Raw genomic sequence first — 23,940 nt, 5'->3', positions numbered from 1 at the left:
ATAATTTTTTTGGAGGAAGATTTAAACGATCCAATAGGAGGGATATTCATGATATCTTTCTTTGTCCTTGTCTCCATTAAGGTTATCTAGGCATCAGCTTTCTTAATTGCTACATTCTGTACTTACAAAGGAATAATCTGCACATGACACTTTAAAAAATAAAGCGTGCAACCTGAGGATTTGATATACATATGCTTTGTAGAATTACCAAAATCAAGATAAATACACATCCACCACTTCACATAGTTAACATAGATATAACTCTTTTTTTTTGTGATGAGAATGCTTAAGATCTATTCTCATCAGCTTTCTAGTATACAGTACCATGTTACCTGTGGTCACCATGCTGTACATAGCTCTTCAGATTTCTTTTTGTAAGTGAAATATCTTGCCTTTTGTCCTATATCACCCACATGACTTGTAGAAAAAATTCTCTGCATACAAGGGGATGGTGCCTGAGCTGGGCTGGGAAAATTATGACAACAGTGAGGAGCTATGTGGGTGTCCTCACCTCTGCTGTCTCAAAATGTCCAGCTCTTGGGTGTTAAAATGTTTTCCCCCATGAAATCCCCATTGCAAACAGAAAACCAGAACTATGAACCAAAAGAAAAATATCTATTTGAATTTATCTTCCGGTGAACTGCCTTTTTAGCTATTTTAGTATATTTTCTTGGTGGCTGAAGCATAGCAAACCGATTTGTGTTTCCTTCTCACAGACATCCTATTTCTTTGAACTGTACGTGGAATGGCACATATGACAGGACATTTATTTGTTTATTTATTAAAGTATAGTTGATTTACCATGTTGTGTTAATTTCTGCTGTACAGCAAAGTGACTCAGTTATACATACATATAGATTCTTTTTTTAAATATTCTGTTCCATTATGCTTTATCACTGGAGGGAACACGGGTTGGGGGAGAGGGAAGAGGCAGTGGGCGCCATCCCGCTTGGGGAGCTCTTTCTAGAGGTCACCAGCTAGCGTCAAGTGTCGTGTCAGACCTTCGTGGAGGAGAGAGAGAGGCTTTTCTCTCCTGCATGTTAACTGCTATCCCTGCATCTCACTAATTCAGGAAGTCAAGTAGCAAGATCCTCAGTGCTGAAAGGTGATCACGTATTACTCATGAATCATGGAATCACAGAGCTGAGAGCTGGACAGAAGGTCAATGGGACATCTGAGCCAGCCCTCTGACTAGTAGCAGGTAATAGGTTATTATGCTGGTTTTGGAGACCAGGCAGCCGGGGCCCAGAGGTATTCAGGCATTCTCCTCTGGTCCAAAGGTCAGATCCAGGGACCGGGCTGCAGGCTCTGACAGTGGAGAATGATTATCTTTCCATTATCACACGTACCTCCTCAACTAATCAGCAAAGGACAGAAAATCTGCGTTGTAGCCAAGCCTAAAGCTGTGGAAAACACGAGGTTCTCCCTCTGCACACACACCTTTGAAAGGGTGTACTACACACGTGGAAAAGGTCACCCCTGGGGGTTAGCTTTGGGACTTCCTAATACTCAGAGCAGCATAAGCAAAGCTGCTTCGCTTTGCATAGCTAAACACAAAACTGAGCAAAATCATATTGAGTGCTTGCTCTCATTTGTAGCCAGATATTTTAAGTATTCTTTTTTTTACATGTTATAAAAATAATACATGCCTATTGTGAAAATAAAAGATAAATATAACAATGCTTTTCAAAAATATAATTCTGCAATTACAAAAATCACCATTAACATTTTAGCATACAGCAGGAGTCAGCAACTTTTTCTCTAAAGAACCAGATTATAATATCTAGGCTTTGAGGATCTATGCACTCACTCACTCATTCTGCATTGTAGCATGGAAGCAGCCTTAGAGGATACATAGAGAAACCAGTGTGGCTGTGTATCAATTATTTACAAAAGAAGTGGCAGGACAGATTTGGAACAGGAACCATAGTTTGCCAACCCCTGGCATATAGAATTTAGAATGTTCTCTGTGGCCTATCGCATCATGTGTACAACTGTGTATCCTGCTCTTTTCACTTTATGTTATACCGTATCATAAATACTTTCTCAGGTTATTGAACATTCTTTATACAATATTCTGCATTAAACTGTTGCTTGTTATTCATTTTATGAATGTCACAAAATTTTCATGACCATTGAACATTTAGATGTTTACAGTTTTCTTACTATTTTACAGACTATAATGAACATCTCTATACGTTAGATTTTTGTCCACATTTCAGATTGCTTCATAGGATAGATTTCTGAAGGTGAATTTTTTCATACCTTTGGAAAATATTGCCATTTTTTTGGTCTCAGACGGCTTCACCAATTTACTCCCAGAGCTATGTATTAAACTGCTCTTTTTCTCCATCACCACACCAAACACTGAATATTACCACTTTGTAATCATTGTTAATTTGATAAGAAACAGAATGTCTTAGGCTTATGTTTACTGATGTAAACATGGTACTCGGGTGTTGCTAAGCCTCCTCATCCTTCACTTACACAGATGACTCCAGCAGAAGGGAATGCTGAAAAGATCACAGGCCTAGCTCTTCCTCCTTCCTGCACCCTCCGAATCTACCCCCTCCCCTGCTCCAGGCAGAGGGCAGAGAATGGAACCCATATCTTTCTGAATGTTTCCTTCCCTCTTCCTGCCATCTCACATCTGGACTGAATACAAATTCCGGGGCTTCCTGTTTCTCTCTTCACAAAGGTCCCAAATGTTAATTCCAAATTAACCCTTTTTTTGCTTTTCTTCTCTATCTCACTTCAATTCCAAGTTCTTTATTGACATTTTCTTATGTCTCAAATGAGTTGAATGAGTTCTACCTCCTCTTTTAAGTCTCCCCATTTGGCTGCTCTTGTTACTTGCCATCACTGGGGCAGACCATTCACATGAATATGTGAAGAGGCTTTGTGGACAGTTGGGAGTAGTGGGGTCTGTGGTGCAGCCCTTCAAATTCAAAAATCTTTCAAACACGTACCAGCCCAGAAGACCTGTGTATGGACTAGACCAAGTGTATAGGGTCTCACATTTGCAATCATGATTCTACCAGTAAGCTTCTTCTACCCATTATGTCTTTTGCATTTTTCTCAGATACTGGGCTAGGGTCAGATAAACTGAAATTTCGACTATGGAACTGATTAGGTTTGTGACCTAGGAAATGTCACTTAACCTCCATAAGCCTCTATTTCTTCAACGGTAAAGTGGGGATGAAAATACCTTTCTCCTGGAGTTAGGATATTAATACCTTGATAATAATACATGACTTATTGTGAGAAGTAAATATGATTCCACATTCTTACAACTGCGCCTATCCACTCTCTTTTATTCTCACTGCCACTGAGTCAGTTTGGGTCACAACTATTGCAACACGAGTCTGGTAGTGCCTTTCCATGCTAGCCACGCACACAGGCCTTCACAACCTGCCCCTGCCAGCCTTGCACTGCCTCCTTCGGCTCCAACTGTCCCAGGAACCCACACCCCTGCTAAACTCAGCTGTCCCACACACATTTTAGCACCACTAGTCTTTTGCTCATGAAGATACTTTTTTCTCAAATGTCCTTTCCTTGATAATATTTTTAATTAAAGGAAGCTCAGATATCAGCTCTCTGATATTACATCTTTCTCAGTTATTACCCCCCACACACACTTGGCCGACCTTACATACCACTGCACTGGAGCATTTCAGTCCTCTCACAGATATTTATCGACCATCTAGTGTGCAGATGAAAAATGTCTCTTGTCATATCAGTGAACAAAGGATGTTGTGGCCATTAAGCCCTCAGCTACTGTAGCTGCCCCCAACTGTGCACCCTAAAAGGACGCAGGACAGAAAAAAGCAGTGTACTGGCCCTGAATAGTTCAGGTGCACATCAAAGGAATGATTTCAGTGAGCCCAGATTCTGGTATCTTCCCATACACAGAAAAGTGCTAATTCATTAACTTGAGATGTCTGGTTTTCTTTAATTAACGATGTTCCAGCTACCTGGTTTTCGTGGCAAAACTCCTATATATTCTGGCTCCTCCCTTACCTCTTTGGAGGAGTCCCTCCAACCGATCTTAGAGGCTGTCTTCTGGCTTAAGTCCTCAGAAAATCTGCCGAATAAAACGTAATTCTCAACTTTTAGGTTATGCATTTTTTTTTCAGTCGACAGGTGTGTGCCCAGAATTGTGCGAGGCACTGGGAATACAGCCAGGGCAAGACAGACCTGTCATTCTTCCAACACCACTTGTAATAGCTTTTGCATTTTGACTGTTACATTAACTAGAAGCCAGGGGCCCTCCTCCCACACTGGGAGCTCCCGAGGAAAAGGGTGATATTCCGTGTGTCGCTTGGCCCTGTGCCGGGCACAGGGTAGGCTCTAAGGGGATGTCTATGGAGTGACCGGGTGTTTTGTTGCCAGCAGGAAGCAGTGGCCGCCTTGAGAACAGGACAGTGTCCCATTCACCTCTGCAGCCCCCACAAGCAGCTGGCACGGAGCCTGGCACCCTAAGTCCTAAGTAGAGGAATATGGGAGGAAATGAATAACTGACGCCATACTGCCTCCTGACCCCCTTTCCTCAACTCTCACCAAAGAAAACAAAACCCAGCAAAAGAGTAACAAGCAGATGGGAGGAAAACTGGCTCCCAAGCCTGAATAGCCTCATAAATACGAAGTTCTCTATTTTATTTCCTGGAAGATGTGAGCTTCACAAGTTATAAAAATTGATGCATTTTAACAATAATAATCATTATTGCTGATGGCTAATTTATATAGCCACCCCTTGTTGGCTGAGGAAGCTGGGATGAGGGAGCGATTTACCCTGAGCCTCAGTTTTCTTTTCTGTAAGATGGGGATAATAAAGCATACCCATGCATGTGGAGTAATAATTCATTTAAATGAGGTAAAATATATTTTGGTACCTATCTCCTAGAACAGAGTAGATTTCAAGAAGTGTTAGAGATCTTTTTTTTTCTCCCTAGTATTCTAATACTCTAGTGTGACAGCAGAATTTAAGCCTTCTTTAAAAAATAAAAGTGCCTCCTAATTTTTCCTCCAGTCAAACACACAGATTCTTATTTCAAGAAAGTCATGGCTATTGGTTGACCCCCAGAAAACTGTGAATTTGCTCAGTGTACAGGGTGGTGCCATCATAAGTAACTATAGGATATTAGTTAAGTGTGTTAACTGGTGAAGTGTTAAGTGTGCTCTGCTCTCAAGGCGCCTGGGTTGAATTCATTCAGTACATATTTATGATGTTCTGGCCATGTGCCAGGCACTGTGCTAGGCATGAGGTACAGCCCACATGAAGTCTCTGCCTTCATGGAGCAGACATTCTACTGAGGGAAGACAGAGAATCAAATAATAAATGTACAAAACTTTTATGAGAAATGAGGATGAGTGTGATGGAGGGGTACGAAGGATAAGAGGAAAGTGCATGCTGGAAAAGGCTGGGGTAGGGGGTAAGTGGAGGCTGAGAGAGATTGAATCTCTGCTGTGCATCCCACAATATGTGTGACTGTCAGACAGAGAAAGAGAAATATCGTATGATATCGCTTATATGCAGAATCTAAAAAGAAGTGATACAAATTGAACGTATTTACAAAACAGAAACCGAATCACAGCCTTAGAGAACGAACTTATGGTTACCGGGGGGACGGGTGGGGGGAAGGGATAGTTAGGGAGTTTGGGATCGACATGTACACACTGCTATATTTAAAAAGGATAACCAACAAAGACCTACTGTACAGCACAGGGAGCTCTGCTCAATGTTATGTGGCAGCCTGGATAGGAGGGGAATCTGGGGGAGAATGGATACTTGTATATGTATGGCTGAGTCGCTTTGCTGTGCACCTGAAACTATCACAACATTGTTAATCGGCTACACTCCAATACAAAATAAAAAGTTAATAAAAAATTTTAAAAATAAATAAATTTATCAATAAATTGGACAAAAAAAAAAAAAAGATGTGTGACTGTGACCTGGGCAGGACCAACTGCATAATTGTGGGGACCAGTACATAATGAAAATGCAGGGCCTGCTGTTCAAAATTTCGAGTCAGTGCAAAGTTTCAAGTCGAGCATTAAACCAAGTGTGGACCCTTCTAAGTGTGGAGTCCTGTGCAGTTACACAGGTCACGCGCCCATGAGCCGGCCCTGACCTATTAGACTTTATTCTTCCTCCATTTTTAAATGGGAAGGAACTGGGAAATACTGACACATTTTATAAAGGACAATGGATCTAAAGCTTTTTGACCCAAAATACCTTGGATTAAGAGCTCTTTATCTAGGCTTTATGGAGCCCTAGAATAGATAGGCTTGCAGAAGTTCCATCAGCCTTCTGGAATGTTGTATAAGAGTGTGTGTAAGTGCATGTGTATGTGTGGTGTGTGAGTGTGTTTCTGTTGGGAAGCAGGCCCATAGCCTTCATCACATTTTCAAAGAGGTTCATGTCCCCTTAAAAGGGTTAGGAAACATTTACTCAAAGAAATGGACTCAGAAATTTCACCTACTTATAGGGAAGCAGTAATATTAAGATCTGCCATGTGTGTGTCTCTTACTGTTATGACGTGTTCATATTTCACCTCATTTAAGCCCAGGACAACCCACTGGGCTAGACAGACGGAGCAGGGATTTGAGTGCAGTTTTTCTCACTGGCTCTAAAACCCATGATCCTAAACATCCTTACCATTGGAGGGCATTGCTGTTTACCCTTTCAGTTTCAGCTGTGCTATTGAAAGCAGCAAATCAAGGGCAGGACCACAGTTTGACCTTAAACTATTCACCTCCACTTAATTACCCATTGTGGTGGAAGCACGTAAATACAGGACGTCCCTTCACTTGGCCATTCTGCTTTGCATCATTATCAAAAGGACAAATGTAATTCACGTCCAATTACTCACTCGCAGCAAGGTCAGAATATTTATTTTTATCATACTTGCGATTCTCAGGATTAAGAATATCAGCATTTATCCATGGCTAACCTAAATCAAACATCCTGTTGATATCATAAGGAGCAGTTCAGTTATTGCCGCAGGTATGCTGAGTCACAGAACACAAACGAGGTTTACCAGTTGACAGGGAAAAGGCTGCAGGGAGGTGTAGATAAGTGTACCCGGCTGATCACAAGTGTCTTACGAAATATCCACGTTGTTTATTTATACTGTCCATTTATTGAACTCAAAAGGTGCTTGGGAAACAAACTAGTTAAAAACAAAATAATGAGGGTTTAAAAAAAATTATTATTATTTTTTTAAAGTTGGTGGTGGCGGTTACTTTTTGGTGAAATTCATCAAGTACTCATTTTAGAAATTGTTTCCTCTTTCTAGTGGAATAGAGCCTTGACTAGTTAAAGGCAAAGAGAAGCAGAAGAGATGGGAAAATAAAGGAGGCTCCAGTGACTGGGAATAATTTACTCAGAGATCTAGAGTAGCAATAACTTGTCTGCCCAAAACTCCTGTGGTCAATTAATAAGATTAATTTGAAGTTGCCATATTGAAAGGGAGAACCCAGACACTTAGAAGTTGCAGTGTGCAATTGACCCATTCCCTTCCCCATTCAGATTCACCCAGTCAAATATATTTTATTGCCTTTGGCCACTGTTGTCAAAACAGTCTTAGCTAATTGCCTGAGCTTCCCATCAATTGTCTGTCCTTGCAGACATCACTGTTACAGGTTGTGCCTGTCGTTCCATCTTTATTTCCCTGCTCTTTTTTTCTAACATATTTTGTACATAGATACTTTTTCTTAAGCCATTCCATTGTTCTTCTTGGTGTCCTTGGGTAGATCAGCAGTCTGGGAATCAGGCTTCTAGATGAAATCTTACTGGGAGTTAGTAGCTGTGAAACTTGGGCAGGTATTATGTTCTGAGTCTCAGTTCCCCCATCTGTGAAAGGAGGATGTGAAATCAAATGGTTTCTTTGGCCCTTTCCTACTCCATCACTCTGTATTTCTATAATTTTGTATCTAGTTTCTGTGGGGCACATGGTCATTATAATGTTCCAGGTGACTCTCTTTAGCTTAATCAGACAAGCCAAGTTGAGGGATTTGTGAACAAAGTTTTAGTCTTTAGATGACAGTAAATGAAATATGAGTCATTGATGTGATATATTCTCCAAAAAGGCAAATTTGATGTTTGAATACACAGAAATACATTAAGCTTTAGAGTATTAAATTTCCATTTTGGTAGATCAAAAATTGTTGAATAAAGGCAATTTCATAAGGTTCATGGTCTGTCAAGTAAGATAGAAAAACCTGCTTTTCTCCGTTCTGCTCATTTCAGCTCACATTTGATGCTGTATGAAAAAAGAGAGTAATGGACAAAGACAGAAACACATTCAGTGGATGGAGACGATGTTGGGAAGGGATTGAAAGGATATTCAGTTAATGGGGAAGAAAATAAATGGGTTCTTTAATTTAGAGATGTTAGCAGTCTTCTAATATTTGAAAGATAAGCGCAAAAGACAAAATATGTCTGCATACATTTTTTAAAGGAAAAGCTACGATTGTGACTATATAGTTCAGAAAGACTCAGATTCCTGTAAGAAAGAACTTTTGGGATGGAGCTGTACAAATTTGAATGCACGTGTCAGTTGTGAATGTGCCGTTGCCAGGAATGTTTAAGTCCAGGTTAATAGCGGTGACTCCAGGAGCACACTGTATTGGATATGGTCAGTAGCTCTCATCTGGGGTAAGTCTGCCGCCCAGGGAACAGTTGGCAATGTCTGGAGATATTTTTGATTGTCACAAGTCTAGGGATGGGTAGGAGGGCCTCTGGGTACGACTGGCCTCTAGTGGGTAGAAACCAGGGATGTTGCTAAACATCCTACAATCCACAGGACAGCCCTCCACCAGCAAAGATTTATCTGGTCCGAAATGTACAAAGGTTGAGAATCCCTAGTGTAAAGAGTTTGACAAATATATTTAGTTCCTAATATCCCCATGCCTGGGAGAAAAAAAAATGAAATTGATCTATCGACAACATCAATTGTAATGTAGACAATTGTTTAAAATGACATTTTAAAAAGAATGTCAAAACATGCACAAATGTAAATGAAAAAAAGGGACATACGGCACTAAACGATAATGAAAAAGAACAAATTTCTGCATTGGAAATAATAAAAACAATTTTGGCTTGAGAGTAGTTGTCTCTGATTAGTGGGATTATTCATGCTTTTGCTCTCTTTTGTTTGTTTAGTTGGCTGTTTTTCTCTATTTTACCAGTACAGAAAGTACAGGTACTGCTTTTAAATTTAGAGGCAAAAAAAAAAAAAAAAATCTAGGTTGAATGTTGAAAACCTGATATGGCCCTGAGGATCTAACAGCACGTGGTAACAAGAATAACAGTAATAGTAATTTCAATTTAGAGGCAAGCTTATGTGGAGACAGGCCAGCTCATTCACTCCCAGTCAGAAAGTAAATTGTTATAACCCCTTTGGAAGACAATTTGGCAATATGACTTCATAGCCTTAAAAATATTCATAGCCTATGACCCAGTCATTCTAATTCTGGGAAGCTAGCCTAAGGAAATAATCAAAAATAGGCACAAAGATGTTCATTTAAGGATGATTTACAATAGTCAGAAATTCAATTTATAATGGCTACAAATTGAAAAAGGCCTAAAAGAACAGAAATAGGTGAATGTTTAGCTAAATTATAATAAATTCATATGATGTAATACATAGCTATTGAAAATAATGTTTACAATGACTGTTTGATGATGTGGGAAAGCACTTTGATACACAGCTAACTTTAAAATAATAAGGGTCCAAAATACAGAAAAAGGGTAACCCCAAATATATAAATATACAAAGGAACAAAAATGTTTGGCAGGAAATATCTTAAAATGTTAATAGAAGATAAACATTTTTAGGGTATGGGATATGAGTAGCTTTTATTTTGTTCCTTTTTAATATGTTTATGCCTTTTTCAAATTATATAAAGTAGAAAATATAATTGTTATAATCATATAAAAACACTGGTAAGATTTAGTAAATGCCAAATCTGCGTCCAATGCAGCTGTGCATTTAAGGAACATCATCTCATTTAACGTTATAACTATTTTGAAGGTAGGTGCCCTCATACCCATTTCACAGATGAGAAAACTGGGGCTGATATTCTTCATTCTCCATGTCTGATCTTAGCTACTGTTTCCTCCAAGAAGCCCTCCTTGACCTTCCAAGTATGGTTAAGTTATTCTTTCTCTGAGTTCCCATTGCCTTTCTGGTATTTTTTTGGGGGGGAGGGGGGAGCTAGTAATAGGCAGTGCCTAGCAAGTATATGACACAAAGTATCTGTGGTCTGAATGAATGGATTAAAAAAATGAATAGCATACCAAGCCAGTGAGTGGCAGGGTTGGCCAGGTCAGTGTAACTTCGAAGTCAGTGTCATCACTGAATGCTCCAGATGGATCATGAAGGCCAAAGTTCATTTCTCAGCACCTTTCGCAAAGTGCAGAACTTATTGTTGGAACAGAATGGAGCCTGGCCTAGAAGTTATACATGTATCCATCTCTAAAGAACTGAATGCCTTCAAAGAGCAGCATGGATTTTTCTCTGTGAAGTGTGAGCATTTTTGCGGTGCTTACCACAGCAGCTGGTAATGATTATTGCTTCTGTTTCCTTTTGAAATTTCATGTTCGTTTACTTAACAGGCATTACTAATCTGGAGGAAGGGAGTGGGTGAAGAACCTCATTTGTAAAGAGGATAACAGATTAATGAAAAGAAGCAGAGGTATGTGTAGATGATGGTGTTTCTACAACGCTCTGTTCAATTGGGATGATTTAAGAGCAAGCCTTAGCTGGCTGGTCATAATAAGGGCCACGTTATGGAGGGGATTTACGTGGCAATTACCATGGTCCTTGCTGGTGGGTTACAGTGTTTTAGAGCTCCCCAGATACTTAAGATTAATGTCTGAATCACTAGTGTTATTGTTGCAAGATCTTGGTGTGATGGGGAGCCACTTGAGACAGGAATTTTTGTCCCTTATCAGAACATAAAATATCTCATAGTTGCAGGAACACCAATATGGCTTGGAGCCGCCCTCAAAATGGGTTAAGCACCACATTCATTGGTTTTTTTCCTTGGCAGCTAGAATGAGTAAATCGGTCTAGAGCTACTTTTGCTCATCCAGGTAATATGATTAAAATGGGAATTAGACATGTTCAGTCATTCAGAGATGAGGGACTAAAATCATTGACCTGAGCAAGGCAAATGATTATAGAGAATCTACTACGTAAAGGATAGTTCGGGGCTGCAATTTAAGGGCTTTTCCGTGTACCCTGGAACAGACCCACAGCATCCTCTGCAAACTCACCGTGCTTTACCTTAGTGTATTTATTGGCACTAGTCATCCTGAACCCCAAGGAGTTTTGGGGAATTGATGGGTTAAGTGCTAAGTATACACCTGACCAAGATGCATTTGGTGAATCAGGAACACATCATGAGAGCAGGAAGAGAACTAAGTGACTTGTCTATTAGTATGGTTTTTCCAGCCTGGATGTCTATGGGGGGGAAAAGTGCAGTTGGAGAAGGAGCCAAGTCCAAGACGTTTCCCTCCAAGAAAGTGGTCAAAATGAGTAACACTCATTAATAGATCACTTTGAGACCCAACTCATCCAGTCAATGGGATCAATGCCTTAACTCCCCCTCTCCTCTCCAGAATCCCCACAGATTGTCCTAACACCATCATATGAGAAATGAGATGAGGACCTAGACATGGAGAATATGATTGTCTCATGGCTTCCAAACAATCTAACAGAACACTGAGAAATGCCCTTGAGACGAGTCATTTTTGAGGGTCTTGGTGAGACTGGGATGCCAGTGTAGAATGACATGATATTTCAGCCAGGAACCTGTAAGTGTCTGAATCCTGCCCTTGTCCATGACCACCCCTTCCCATTATATCTCTGAGAGCAAAGAAAAGTGATGTATATTAGCTGGATTGTTAGCCACAAACTCCAATGTGGAACTCCAATAAAACATACAGGACTACATGGAAAATTACTTTTGTTCCTGGACAAAGTATTGCCAACTACCCTCGAAGCCCTACTCCTCTATTCCCCTGATTTTGAACCTGTCCATTTAAAGGTCATATCCACATCTACCCAGAAAGATCTAATTCAGTCCCTATGGTTCCACTTCTAAAAAACTGCCCAGTGAACATTCTGAAGCCTGAATGCTCAGGTCAGCCTTCCTCCACATCTTTGTGTGTGGGGGGGAGGGGCTGGCAGGTAGTGGGGGGTCGGAAATTAGAAGAACAAGAAATCAAAAGAGAGGTTTGAGGCTTCTGCTAGAGGCCAATATCACAAATCCAAGATAAAGACCAAGATATAGATGACCTGATGCCAGCTACTCTCCTTCACTCGCATTCACTCATTCATTTATTTATCAGGCGAACATTTGCTGGGCACCAGCGATGCCGTCACTGCCCATGTTTGGCGTTGAGGCAAGCACACGTCAGGAGTCTGAGCAGATGACAAGACCAGAAGCCCTGTGGGAAGGGTAGGAAGATTATTGCCCAGTCCTCAGAGCAAAGGGAAGAGCAGTGAAGGCACGTGGACCCTGAAGCTTCTTCACTTTCTGCAGATACAACAACCGACAGCACAGTGGAGTTTGTGAAGAGGGACACCATCGCAGTCAGCCAAAGAGTGAGTCTAGTGTTTATAGGAAAGTTGTGATATTTGGAATTTTTCCATGCACACTGACACGCACACTTACACAGTACCCCCGGCCCCACCAATCACATGTGGAATCACACAGTCTTACGTTTGATCCCCAGATTTGCTTGTTAGTTGTGTGACTTTGGACAACTTGGTTACCCTGTCTGGGCAACTAGTAGCTCCAGGGCTGCTGTGAAGACTAAATGATGGCGTGTCGTCTAGTGCTGGCCCTGGGGTGTGGATGCCATCTGATGAGTGATGATGATTTTTTCCCTTGTGTCTTCTTTGAGAGCAGACCCAGTCTATTGTTTATTCTGTACAATAGACATAAAATTATGAAAGAAACAAAGGGAAGGAGTGAGAAAGGGAAATTGAAAAAAAGAAAAGAAAAGCATAGTATGATCAAAAAGCTAAGTTTGCAAATAGATTTGATCCACTCTCCTTTAACATAGGAGCAGGTCCACAAGGGCTAGTTTCCAGCCCGATCATCATGAATGGGAATAGTCAACACTTACCCAGTGATGCATTTAAGATCATCAAGTAGAATAGATGATCTTAAATGCATCATTGGGTAAGTCTACAAATAGCAAGTAGATATACCGTTTATCATCAAGCACCATTCTAAAACATTGGCTGATTTGCCTGTCTGAAAGTCTGGTTGCATTTTGCTGGGTGGAGAAGGCAGAACATTTGGAAAATATCTAGGCCTCTCCTGTGTCTCAGAATAATCATTACAAAAGCCAAAGTTTATTGGTCACTTGCCACATTTCAGGAACTTTATTATATTTTTTCTTTCATCCTCAAACATCTCAGTGATGGAGGTATTTCTAGTGTAATTTTCCAGGTGAGAAAACTAAGGTTGAGAAATAATAAGTTAGGTACCTGAGATTCGTTAGCTAGAAAGTGACAAAGTCCAGATTCCAACTGAGGTCTATGTACCTCCAAAGCTAACACTCATAACCACCACACTGTAGAGTCCATTACATTTGTAGGAAAAAGGTGGGCTTGAACTGAGGGAAATCTGATCCCTGCTCCATTTGGCAAGCGAATTATTTTCTGAAGTCAGTGGCATTGGGTAAGAATAAGAAGGACATGGTGCAGGGGCCGGGTGGGGAGAAGAAACCCATAGCAGTGAGGAGTACACAGAAGGACCCCATCCTTGGTTCTTAAATGAATGACTGCGTCAGCATCCATGCAGCAACACTGGAGATGGGAGGAGGAAGAAATGTTTCAGTATTTCCCTCATTTTTCAAATGCACAGTCTGAACATTTAAAATATAGATTCAGGTCGCTAATGCACATAAAAATCAAAGAAGATTTTTGATCCAAAGACTGAGAAGTACATAGAAGATGACAGAACGCAGTATTTACTGAACGCTTACTATGTGCCACATCATGGCATACATCTTCTCATTTAAACCTCATAACCTCTCTGCAAAGAACTATATTCATTTATAGAGTTAGAAACTGGATCTTGGAGATGTTAAGCAACTTGCCCAAAAACTACTGAGCTACTAAGAAGAACTTGTGATGGAACTCATACATCTCTACCCTCAAAGGCCAAGCAGTGGTCACAGTTCTACATGCTGATCTTGACCTGATTTTCTTTTACAAACTTCAACAGTGGATTGAAACCAGAAATTATTAACAGAGGTTGTCTCCAGGTAGAAGAAGTAAGTGGCTAAATAACAGGAATGGGAGAGAAATTCCCATCAGTGTTTTTCTATCTTTCTGGTTTTGAAACATGAATTTAGTACTTATTCAAAACAATTAAATTGTCAAAGTTAATTTTAAAGTGGATTAACATAAACATTTCAATAAGAAAAATAAATCTGGTTATTTATGGTTCAAATCAATATAGTGGTCAAATTTAAGAAATATATGTTGACAAAGAAAAAAAAGTCTCAAGGAGCAACATATATTGAATTTTCTTCCCTCTCTCCCTCTCATTTCAATTAAACTCAATAAACACTTATTGAGCAAGTCCTACACGTCAATCTGGGAATTATACAACTTTTTAAAATGTTGCTAAGATTGTAGGAGAAAAAAAAAGATTGTAGGTGAAAAAAATAATTATTTAGTTTGTATTATTTTGTTTATAGGTTTATAAGCTACTTTGAATTTTTTTCTGAAATAAGGCAAGAAAAATAAATAAAAACTAAAACAAATCTAAAAATCAAGTATTGAAATACCATCTTTCTACAAAATTAGAAAACATCATTCATAACGGTAATTTTTTAACCTTCCCCTGGGAAGTGGATATAATTGACCCCATTTTAAAGATGAGAAAACTGGGGCTCAGAGAGGACAGTCCTGTAACTAGAAAGAGGTCAAGCTGGGATTTGAATTCCTCCAACGAAAGACTGTGCTCTCAATTATTACATTTTCCTGATTTACAAGGATAAATATAGGTTCCAGGATGCCTGGGGAAAGCAAGTGCTCTGTTATTTCTTTTCTTTTTTTTTCTTCCTTTCTGTTGTTGTTTTTGTTTTTTTGGTTTGGGGTTTTTTTGTTTGTTTGTTTTTGTTTGCTTGTTATTTCTAACCAGGACCACCACTTGGTACCAGGTTTTGTTCAAAAATGAGAATGGGCATTGACCATCACAGATGGAGATCCACATTCCTAACATGGATTTATTCAGAAGCACCCAGATTTCACAAAAGGAAATGAGGCATTTTTCCGACGTGGTGAAACCGTTGCCTTTGTTAGTCACCAATGAAAAAAAAAATGGTCTGAAAATTCCTCAAAGGTAAAATGTAGCCTTTCTTCTCCCAAGTTCTGATATGGTCCCAAAAGGAAATAGAAACTTGCATAATTTAGGCCCCAGTGAGTCTTCTTTCACTCTTATTCACTACAAATCTTTGCTGCATTTTTCTTTACTAATTAGTTAAATGCTTAAGCTCCTGAGTCACTGGGCCGTCTACTGGTTAGAGCTTGTTCTAGCTCTTCCACCCTCGAATGGAACTTGCAAGGAATTAGGCACTCCAAAGATCCCACATTCGTGTCGTGAAAACAAGCCAACAATGAAATCAGTCATCGCCAAGACGGAGGGACAAGCGTGAGCATTAAGACCAGATACTGCTGAGTCAAGGCCTTCAGATATGTTGCCAGTGGGAGGAAGACAGAAAAATTCTGTTTCTTCATTTATACACATATGCATTCTTCCCTCCAAAGGTCTGGATTTCACACTGGTCCTCTTACCCCTGTTACATTCAGGAGCACAGCTGTATTGAGCCTGCTGTTTGAACATGGGGTCGAACTTCTCTCCAGCAGTGATGGAGCCAGACACGAGGCCAGCTCTCCTGTTCTGAGCAGCTAAAGGAGTCTCTGAGAGGCCAGAAGTTTGTCAAGTCCACAGCATCTGAGAAAACCAACAGCGCACTCCCTGAGACATGAAATGGCTTTAGCCATAAGTGTGTACAGGAGGTGGGAAATTGGTCTCTTCCAGAAAAGTCACATCTTCAGCATAGATTACTTCAATCCACACTACTCAGTTGTGGGAGAGTCTCCCAGTAGGTGCTCCATTAATCACTGTCATAGAAACCACAGGGAAAAGCTATGAGTAGCATTCCCAAGCTGTACCTATTGACACAACCTCCTTAGTATAAATATACGACCTTCCACTGATTGGCCCCAAAACAATTTTCCGAAGCTTGCCTCCCCTTTACTCATCAGTGAGTAGCTGCCAGAATGTTCACAGTTCCCCAGAAGCTGTATCCTCTCATGCTTCTCTCATTTACATTCTCCATCCTTCCCTGGACACCATTATCTTCCTAAAAATTTAAACCTGATTCTGCTGTGTGCGCGCACACACATGCACACATGCACACACCCCACATTAATCGGGATCTCCACCTTTGCATGTAGAATGGGAGTCCAAGCCCATTAACAAGCCCTTCTCAATCTAACTCCAACCTGCTCCTCCAGCCTCATCTCCACTATCTTCTTCATCCTCTCCCTTCCCTGATGTCACCACAAAATCATCTTATATTCCTCACCATTTCCAGAAGCTACCAAGCCCAAGCTCAGTACCTTTGTGCACTGCTGCTTCTCCACCTGGTGTTGTCATCTCTTCTGTCTCTACCGAGCAAACTCCTTCTCACCCTTGATGATCAAGTTCTCGTAGCCCCTCTGAGATGCCCCCAGATGGAGTTAAGTTATGTCCTTCCCTGTGAGCACACCAAGAAAAAGCAGCTTTCCTCATTCACATATCTCGCTACTACACGGAAATAGCTTACTTGCCTATCTCCCCATTAATCTGTGTCTCTCTAGAAAGCAGGGATCCTTTTCTAACTTTCTTAGATTCCCCAGCACCTAGCACAATGCATATCATTTAAGAGTTGGTTAGTACATAATTGTAGAATAAATAATAAGTGCGTCGGGTGACTTGGCATTTGGTGACGATGTTGGCAGTCCTGAACAGGCTGCGTGTGATCACACAGGCAGGTGCCCCTGCACTGCTGCAGCCCGATCGTCAGCTTTGAGAGCATCCTCCTCTGCTTCTGAATATCGTGGTCCAGCAAAGACAGCGAAGTCCTAGGGAGCAGGAAACAGGAGGTACTAGCTTCAGGATTCACTAGTACCTCACACCTGCTCAGGTCAGTAGGGGATGCTAAGAGGTGCTGAAATCATCATCTACTTTCCTGAACATGGTAGGACTGAATAAAATGCCCTGCAAAGCATATGTACTCATTAAAGCTTGAGTACTAACTCAATAAAGCAAAATTATAGAATGCCAAGGTCGAAGGGACCTCGATATCAACCACTCTATTATGGAGACAAGAACACTGAGACTCAGAGAGGGAAAGAAACAGGAACACGAATATAAACAATAAATTCACAGGTATGCCACAGATGATGGTAGAAAACATTCCCTAGTAGAAGAAAGGGGGCATCTGTTTAAAGGGCTAGCTTTTCTCTGCTTGCCGAAGAAGCACTCAGGCACAGCCCTGAGCCACGGGGCTCTGCACTGGATCCCAGATCCCCATGTAGGGCAGAGCAGATCTGGGAACCTGCTATGGACCTTGGCAGCTCTCACTGTGCCTGTGGAGCACCGACATTTCTCTTGGGGGTGACTAAGAGAGAAGATTTGCCTTGGTTAGAAATTAGTCAGATGGCATTTCCTTAGGCTTTGCTTTCATTTCTCAGTGAAATGTTGAAATGCATGCAGCACTTGGTTTTCCTGTCAGGTTATTTCATTAATGATCTATAGTTATTGCATAGTTTCCAGAAGCCTAGGGCAAGAGAACTTGATAATGAAGGGTGTCTCCAAAGACCAGGAAAGGTCCCACAGGTGCTAACTAGGGGGCCTCAAGAGAACTCATGATGAGTCCTGGATCCTGATTTTCCCACTTGTAAAATGAAGGGCTTTGACCAGGTACGCTCTGAGTCTCCTTCCTGCTTTGAGAATCCTTAAGGTCTCCGAGGCCACTCATGAACTGTCATTCACTTAGCACATTTCCCTCTTGCCTCTTGTGTGTTGGGCTGTGTGGTTGGTCCTCAGAAGGGAATGACACCAAGACCGACTTGGTTCCTGCCATCATGGAACTCCAGGTCTGGTGGAGAATAGACAGACAATAAACCACTGGAAAACACACATTAAAGATTGTTACCAATCATTATGAAAGAAATAATGAGGCTCTGAGGTATTCTGTTACAAAGCATAAGGAATTACATACATGTAATTCCTTATGTGATGGAGGGGGGCACTCATTTTAGATGGAAGGTCAGGAATGTCTTCTTTTAGGAGGGGGCTTCTAAGCTGAGACTTAAAGGATAAAAAACTAGCAAATAAAAAATTAAGGCTTGAGCTTTCGAGGCAGAGAGAACAATGTGCAAGAGGCTGAAGGGGGAAAAAAAGTTTGGCTTGCCGGAGACACTGAAAGAAGACGCGTGTGACTGTTGGGCAGTGAATAAAGGAATGGAGGGGGATTGTATAAAATGAGGTGAGAAGGGGAGGAGGTAGGCACGAGAAGGTCAGAATGTAGATTTCCGTATCACTGCAAGGGAGTTCATTAAGTGAGAAGGTAACACAACATGGTTTCCAGTTTGACTCTGATGGCTGTTTGGGGAACAACCTGAATTGGGGCCAGCACAGGTGAGAGCTATTTCAGGAGGCTATTGAAGGAGACCTGGTACGAAATGACTGTGGTCAAGTTGAGGTGGAAAAAGGTAGATGAGTTTGATTGATATTTTGGAGAAGGCACTGACAGAAGCTCTTGATGGATTGGTGTTTGGGTAGTCATTTGCGGGGGAAGCGGGGGGACCACCGAGTTAGGGGCTGAGTACAGTGAGCGTACAAGAGTGAAGAGGACGCGGTCCCATGTCCAGACCCTTAGGCACTCACAGTTCACATAATTGTCACAGAAGCAGGTGAGTTACAATAATCCCAACAGCAATCTGTTGTACAATAGAGTTACAATAGATACATTCTTCTGTTTTCACAACACAGAGGAGAGAGGCATCCGTAACAGAGGAGGAAGAAAAGGTTTCACAAAGGAGTAGGGCTGTGAGCTGGGCCGTGAAAGACAGGTTCTGGTTTAACAAGCAGAGAAGGGAGAACAAAAACACTAGAAAGAGCGAGAGCAGAGCCAGCGTGGTATGAAAACACATGCTGTGATTCGGGAACCGTGAGTGGTATTAGACTTGGGCCAACTTGATGAATGTGTTAGAAAAACGACGTTGGAAATGTAGGCTTGAGGTTGGATTTTGGCGGGTTTGAAACTCTACTGGGGAGGTCTGCATTCATTAAGCATTTTAGAGTGACATTATTAGTTCTAATATTGGAAAGATAATTCTGGGGATGAGACCTATGATGGTGTAGGATTAGCCTAATCACTGAGTCGTTTGAAACTGGAATGTGTTTCCAAGTTACTGTAAAACTCCTGTTCCTGAGGCAGGAGCAGGGAGCTGACACATCACCCCTTTTGCCACGTCTGTGCTCTGAACCGACTCAACAATGAAACAAAAGGGTATTATTAATATCAAACAGCGATAGAGATTTACCTTGTGCCAGGCACTGTTCTAAATGCTTTATGTATATTAACTCATTAAATCCTTACAACACTAATGGAGCAGGTAACAGAGTAGGGATTTGAATCTTAGCTGTTGGAGGCCATTATCTGTGCCCTCACCCATAATGTCTTTCTGCCTCTGGATGAATGTAACATGAAAATATTAACCTTCATTGTACAAAACACTGCTTTGGAAAATGGTTTTATACCTGCAGGCAAGTGGACTTCCTCATCTAAACCCCAGAAGCATCTGCTTCTGGGCATAGATGTACCTACCCGATACATCTGGGATAGACTTACCTATCAGGCAGAGGGAATGCTGGAATATCCCAGGTTTCAGCAATAACTGTTTCATAAAATTCCCTGCATGGCCAAGAACAATGGCAAATGTTCTGCTCTCTGAGCAGTCCATTCCTGGACAGTGTGGGTCGTACTGAAGGAACTAGGTTACATGTGCCTGGGTTCCCCTCCCAGACTCCCAAATTATATTAAGCATTCCTCCTCTGGGGAGTAAGTTTCCCCTCCGAGAGAGATAAGACTGGTATGTTAGCATGGGAGAACTTATCCCCCCATGGAAGGGAACACCAAGAACAAAGAAACTCAACTCTGATATCTAGCAAGTTTGATTCTACTTAAAAGTGATATATAGTTTGATGCAATAGAATACAATATACTTAGCACTAAAATGATGGTGGAGGAAAATCAACATTTTTGATGTGCTGTATTCAGTAAATGGACAAATATTCGTTGCCTGCCATGAGTCCAACATTATAATTAGAGCCATCATTAAAAATATTCGAGATCTCTTATAGAATCAAAGTATAAATCCCCCATTGAACCACAAGTCCTGAATAATTCCCAATAAGCAAATTTATTATACCTAGAGATAATTTTGTCTTCTTTCTGTTGTGGTATGTTTATCAAAAAAATTGAGGCATCACGGGAAATAAGAACAATTCAGACCATGGAAACCATAGGCTTATAGAAATGTTAAAATCAACACATTCCGAAGATGTGTGCCCCAGGCCTTGATGTTGAATGTGACAGGTGGCATACAATTAGTGGTTAGAATCCTTTGTACTGAGGAGATAAATCCAAATTAAAAATATTTTTTCACTAAAGAGTGGAAAATTTATTAAAAAGAGTCCCCACATTTATTAAAAATTAAGGAAAGAAGATTGGGTGACATTAGATGACTGACAGTTGGGAACATTGGGATTACACAATACTAGCATATCATTACACGATCATTTGTGATAAATAAAAAAGTGAAGTGTATACACACACACACATTTATGGAAGCTTGTTGTAAAACAATGGCAAATCATTGGAGAGAAGGCCTTGTCTACAGCCTTCCCGACTGAGGAAGAAGTAACAATAATCAAGAATCGTATAAGCTTCCATTCAGTTGTAAAAAATAACAGTAAAGCATAGCTCTAGAGCTTGTGCTTGCTTGAAACTTTCCTGCTACTGGAGGTGAGAGATTATCAATAAGAATCTGGTGTAAAGAAAGAGGCAGGGAGGTATTAAAGTTCAGTGCAAAATGGTTGCCAGGGAGAACCCACGGAATTAGGAGTCAACAGGCATTGTCCTGCCACCTGCTGATCTTGTGTGAGCCTGGTCAAGTCATTTCAGCTTCGTACGTGTCAGTTTCCTAATCTGAAAACTAAGGGCAGTTGCTCCAAATTGTCTCTGAGTCCCTTTCATCTTGAAGATACCAGCATCTTAGGCGCAGTTTCTAGAAGTCCAACTGACACATCTGTCAACGCCCTGTATAATATGACTTTAAAAAAAAAATGTGGTTTGATTATACAAATTATCATTCAGTCTTCCCATATCCATAGGAGATGTGATAAATGGCCAATATCAGTAGCATCAGTTAATAATAAACAATAAATGAAGTTTTTCTGACATAGACACCCTCAAGCTATTAGATTGTTATCTTAATGATCCCTCAGTGTGGGAGAATGGACAGAAGATATGTTTATTTCCTTTCTTGAACATTACTGAGCCACATTCCATATAATTCAATATAATTAAATCAACAAATTAATACATCTGTAATTGGCCAATGTCAATTTCTCCCAGACACAGGAAAGACAGATACACATGTTTTTAGAATCTGTCTTGTTATTTTCAATATGATCTATTTAACTAAGTATCCAACAGGCTGGATGGATTAATATGGAAATACCCAAGGCAATAATCTAAAATGTACAATGTAAAACATTAGATTTTAAGAAAACCTTAGACCTTTTTTCTAAGGCAATTCTTTTACCTTTGTGGTTGAAATTCTAATCTGCCACTTCCTCTTATGAAGATCAGGAAGTTACAAAGAAAGATGTCAAAAGGTAACCCTAAGCCTCCACAGTAAAGAATCAAAGTAAATCAAATAATGTACAAAGATAAATAAATTTCCGGTGTCTTAAATCCTACCACTTGGACTTGAAGACAGTGAAGACCATGGGATACAACCTAAAAATAGGTCCTTAATCTTAATTAATATTGATTATAAAAAGATAAAAAAACAGGTCACTCAAGTTGGAATTGTAAGGTTCTTACACAAGCAGTCCTCAATCACATAACATTTGCCATGAAGCAGTTAACCAATACTCCTGTGTTCTTGCTGTTGAGGGAAGTGGGATGAGAGAAGGGGACATTTAATGGTACTGTGCAGAAATGTGCCTTCATTTTTCTAAGATGCAGGGTATTTATTTTTAACATGGACTACATTGGAAGTGATATTTTTCAGCAAAAAAACAAGCTGAAAATAATAACCTCCTGCTGGAGAGTACAGAGCGTGGCTCTAACAGGAGAACAAGCATCCCTGCAACAAACAGAAAACAGACTCGACATGCGTGAGAGAGACAGAGTTAAAGCTAAGATGGCCAGCGGTTCCAGTTTCCCAGGACTGTCCAGGCTTCAACACTGAAAGTCCGATGTTTCCAGAAACCCTTCAGTTCTGGGTAAACCAGGACAGTTGGCTTCCCCAGTTGCAGCATCTTGCAGCCATTCTGTAACAAGCAAAGACCAAGAGACTTTGTCATCAGTGACACAAGCCTTGAGAGCTAGAAGCATGAAGCCAATATAGATGCTGTAAATCAAAAGAAGTGCTGGACACACAGGAGCCGCCAGGACCAAAATGAGATGGTCCCCTTAGCTACGCTGGTTAAGGACATTGGTAATTGTCTAGCAAGGAAGAACCAGTGACTAAACTGTGAACCCGTTACATAGTCTCTCTAGTGTCCTGTATGTAGTTATGTGAAGCTGAAGTGATCAAAGCCTGATTCACATGGCCCCAATCCATCCTCTGCCCAGGCAGACATGGCACATTTGTCAAAGAACTCTTCTTGTTCATCTTTGGTTCAACGGGAACACAGAATTTGCTCAAGACATGGCTCTAGACCAGAGCTTCTCAAATTGGAATCACCTTGGGATCTTGTTGAAATGCAAAGTTTGATTAGGTAGAAGGGGGTCAGGAGGGGCTTGAAAGTCTGTATTTCTAACCAGCCCCTAGGTGAGCTCCACAGACCACACTGTGAGTGGCAAGGCTGCAAGCCCCAGTAACCAACCAGACTGAGAGGAAGCAAGATGAGATATATATTTGACATACCTTACCTATAGTAATAATCCCTACCTCATAGGGCCATTCTGCGGATTGACTGAAGTAAGCCATAGCAAGTTCCTAACATGGTGCCTGGCACATAAACTACGTTTAGTTCTCATTCCAAGGGGTGGGTTCATTCTTAACCAATAACCAATTGGCTAAAAAATTCAATTCATATTAAAACTTCAGACAACCTGGGTTGCAGAAGCCAATGAGAAGGGCGGGCTTATTGATATGTATCCACTCAGTTTTGGCTTTCACGGATAGCAAGGCGTCTGCACAGCGAGATTCACAGGTGGTCTTGTCTAGTGCAGGGACTCCCAGGCCTGTCTATACTGTAGGATCACATGGACAGCTTGTAAAAAGATATGAGTGCCAGGACCTCACCCACCATCAATTGAATCTGAACCTCTGGAGGCCATTTCTAGGCTTCCCACAGTATAGACGATTCCCAGGTTATTCTAAAGTGCAATCAAGTTTGAGAACCATAGACATAAAGGAACCAGAGCTGTGTAGGTTGAATCTCGGTTCTGCTTTGGTGAACTTTCCAAGCCTCATTTTCTTAATTGGAAAAATAATTATAATAGAAGTAACAATATTGCCTACCTCAAAATGTTGCTTTGAGTGTTTGACAAAGTAATTTATGTAAATCCCTTATAACAGTTATGAGTTATGACCATAATGCATGCCT

The 23,940-nt window shown here is 40.8% G+C and overlaps 1 long non-coding RNA gene across 1 annotated transcript in view; it reads left to right on the top strand.

Moving 5' to 3' along the window:
• LOC118883705 overlaps nt 1-12,611 on the top strand; it is a 51,673-nt gene extending 39,062 nt beyond the window's left edge. Inside the window, exon 3 of the long non-coding RNA XR_005017079.1 lies at nt 12,362-12,611. This is a non-coding gene — a long non-coding RNA (uncharacterized LOC118883705). The remainder of the gene's footprint in view (nt 1-12,361) is intronic.
• The last annotated feature ends 11,329 nt before the right edge of the window (nt 12,612-23,940 follow it).

Source organism: Balaenoptera musculus, chromosome 17 (assembly GCF_009873245.2).
Source record: "Balaenoptera musculus isolate JJ_BM4_2016_0621 chromosome 17, mBalMus1.pri.v3, whole genome shotgun sequence".
In the NCBI taxonomy this organism is placed as follows: Eukaryota; Metazoa; Chordata; class Mammalia; order Artiodactyla; family Balaenopteridae; genus Balaenoptera; species Balaenoptera musculus.
Note: the sequence above shows the minus strand (reverse complement) of the source record. Positions and strands in the feature narration are given on the sequence as shown.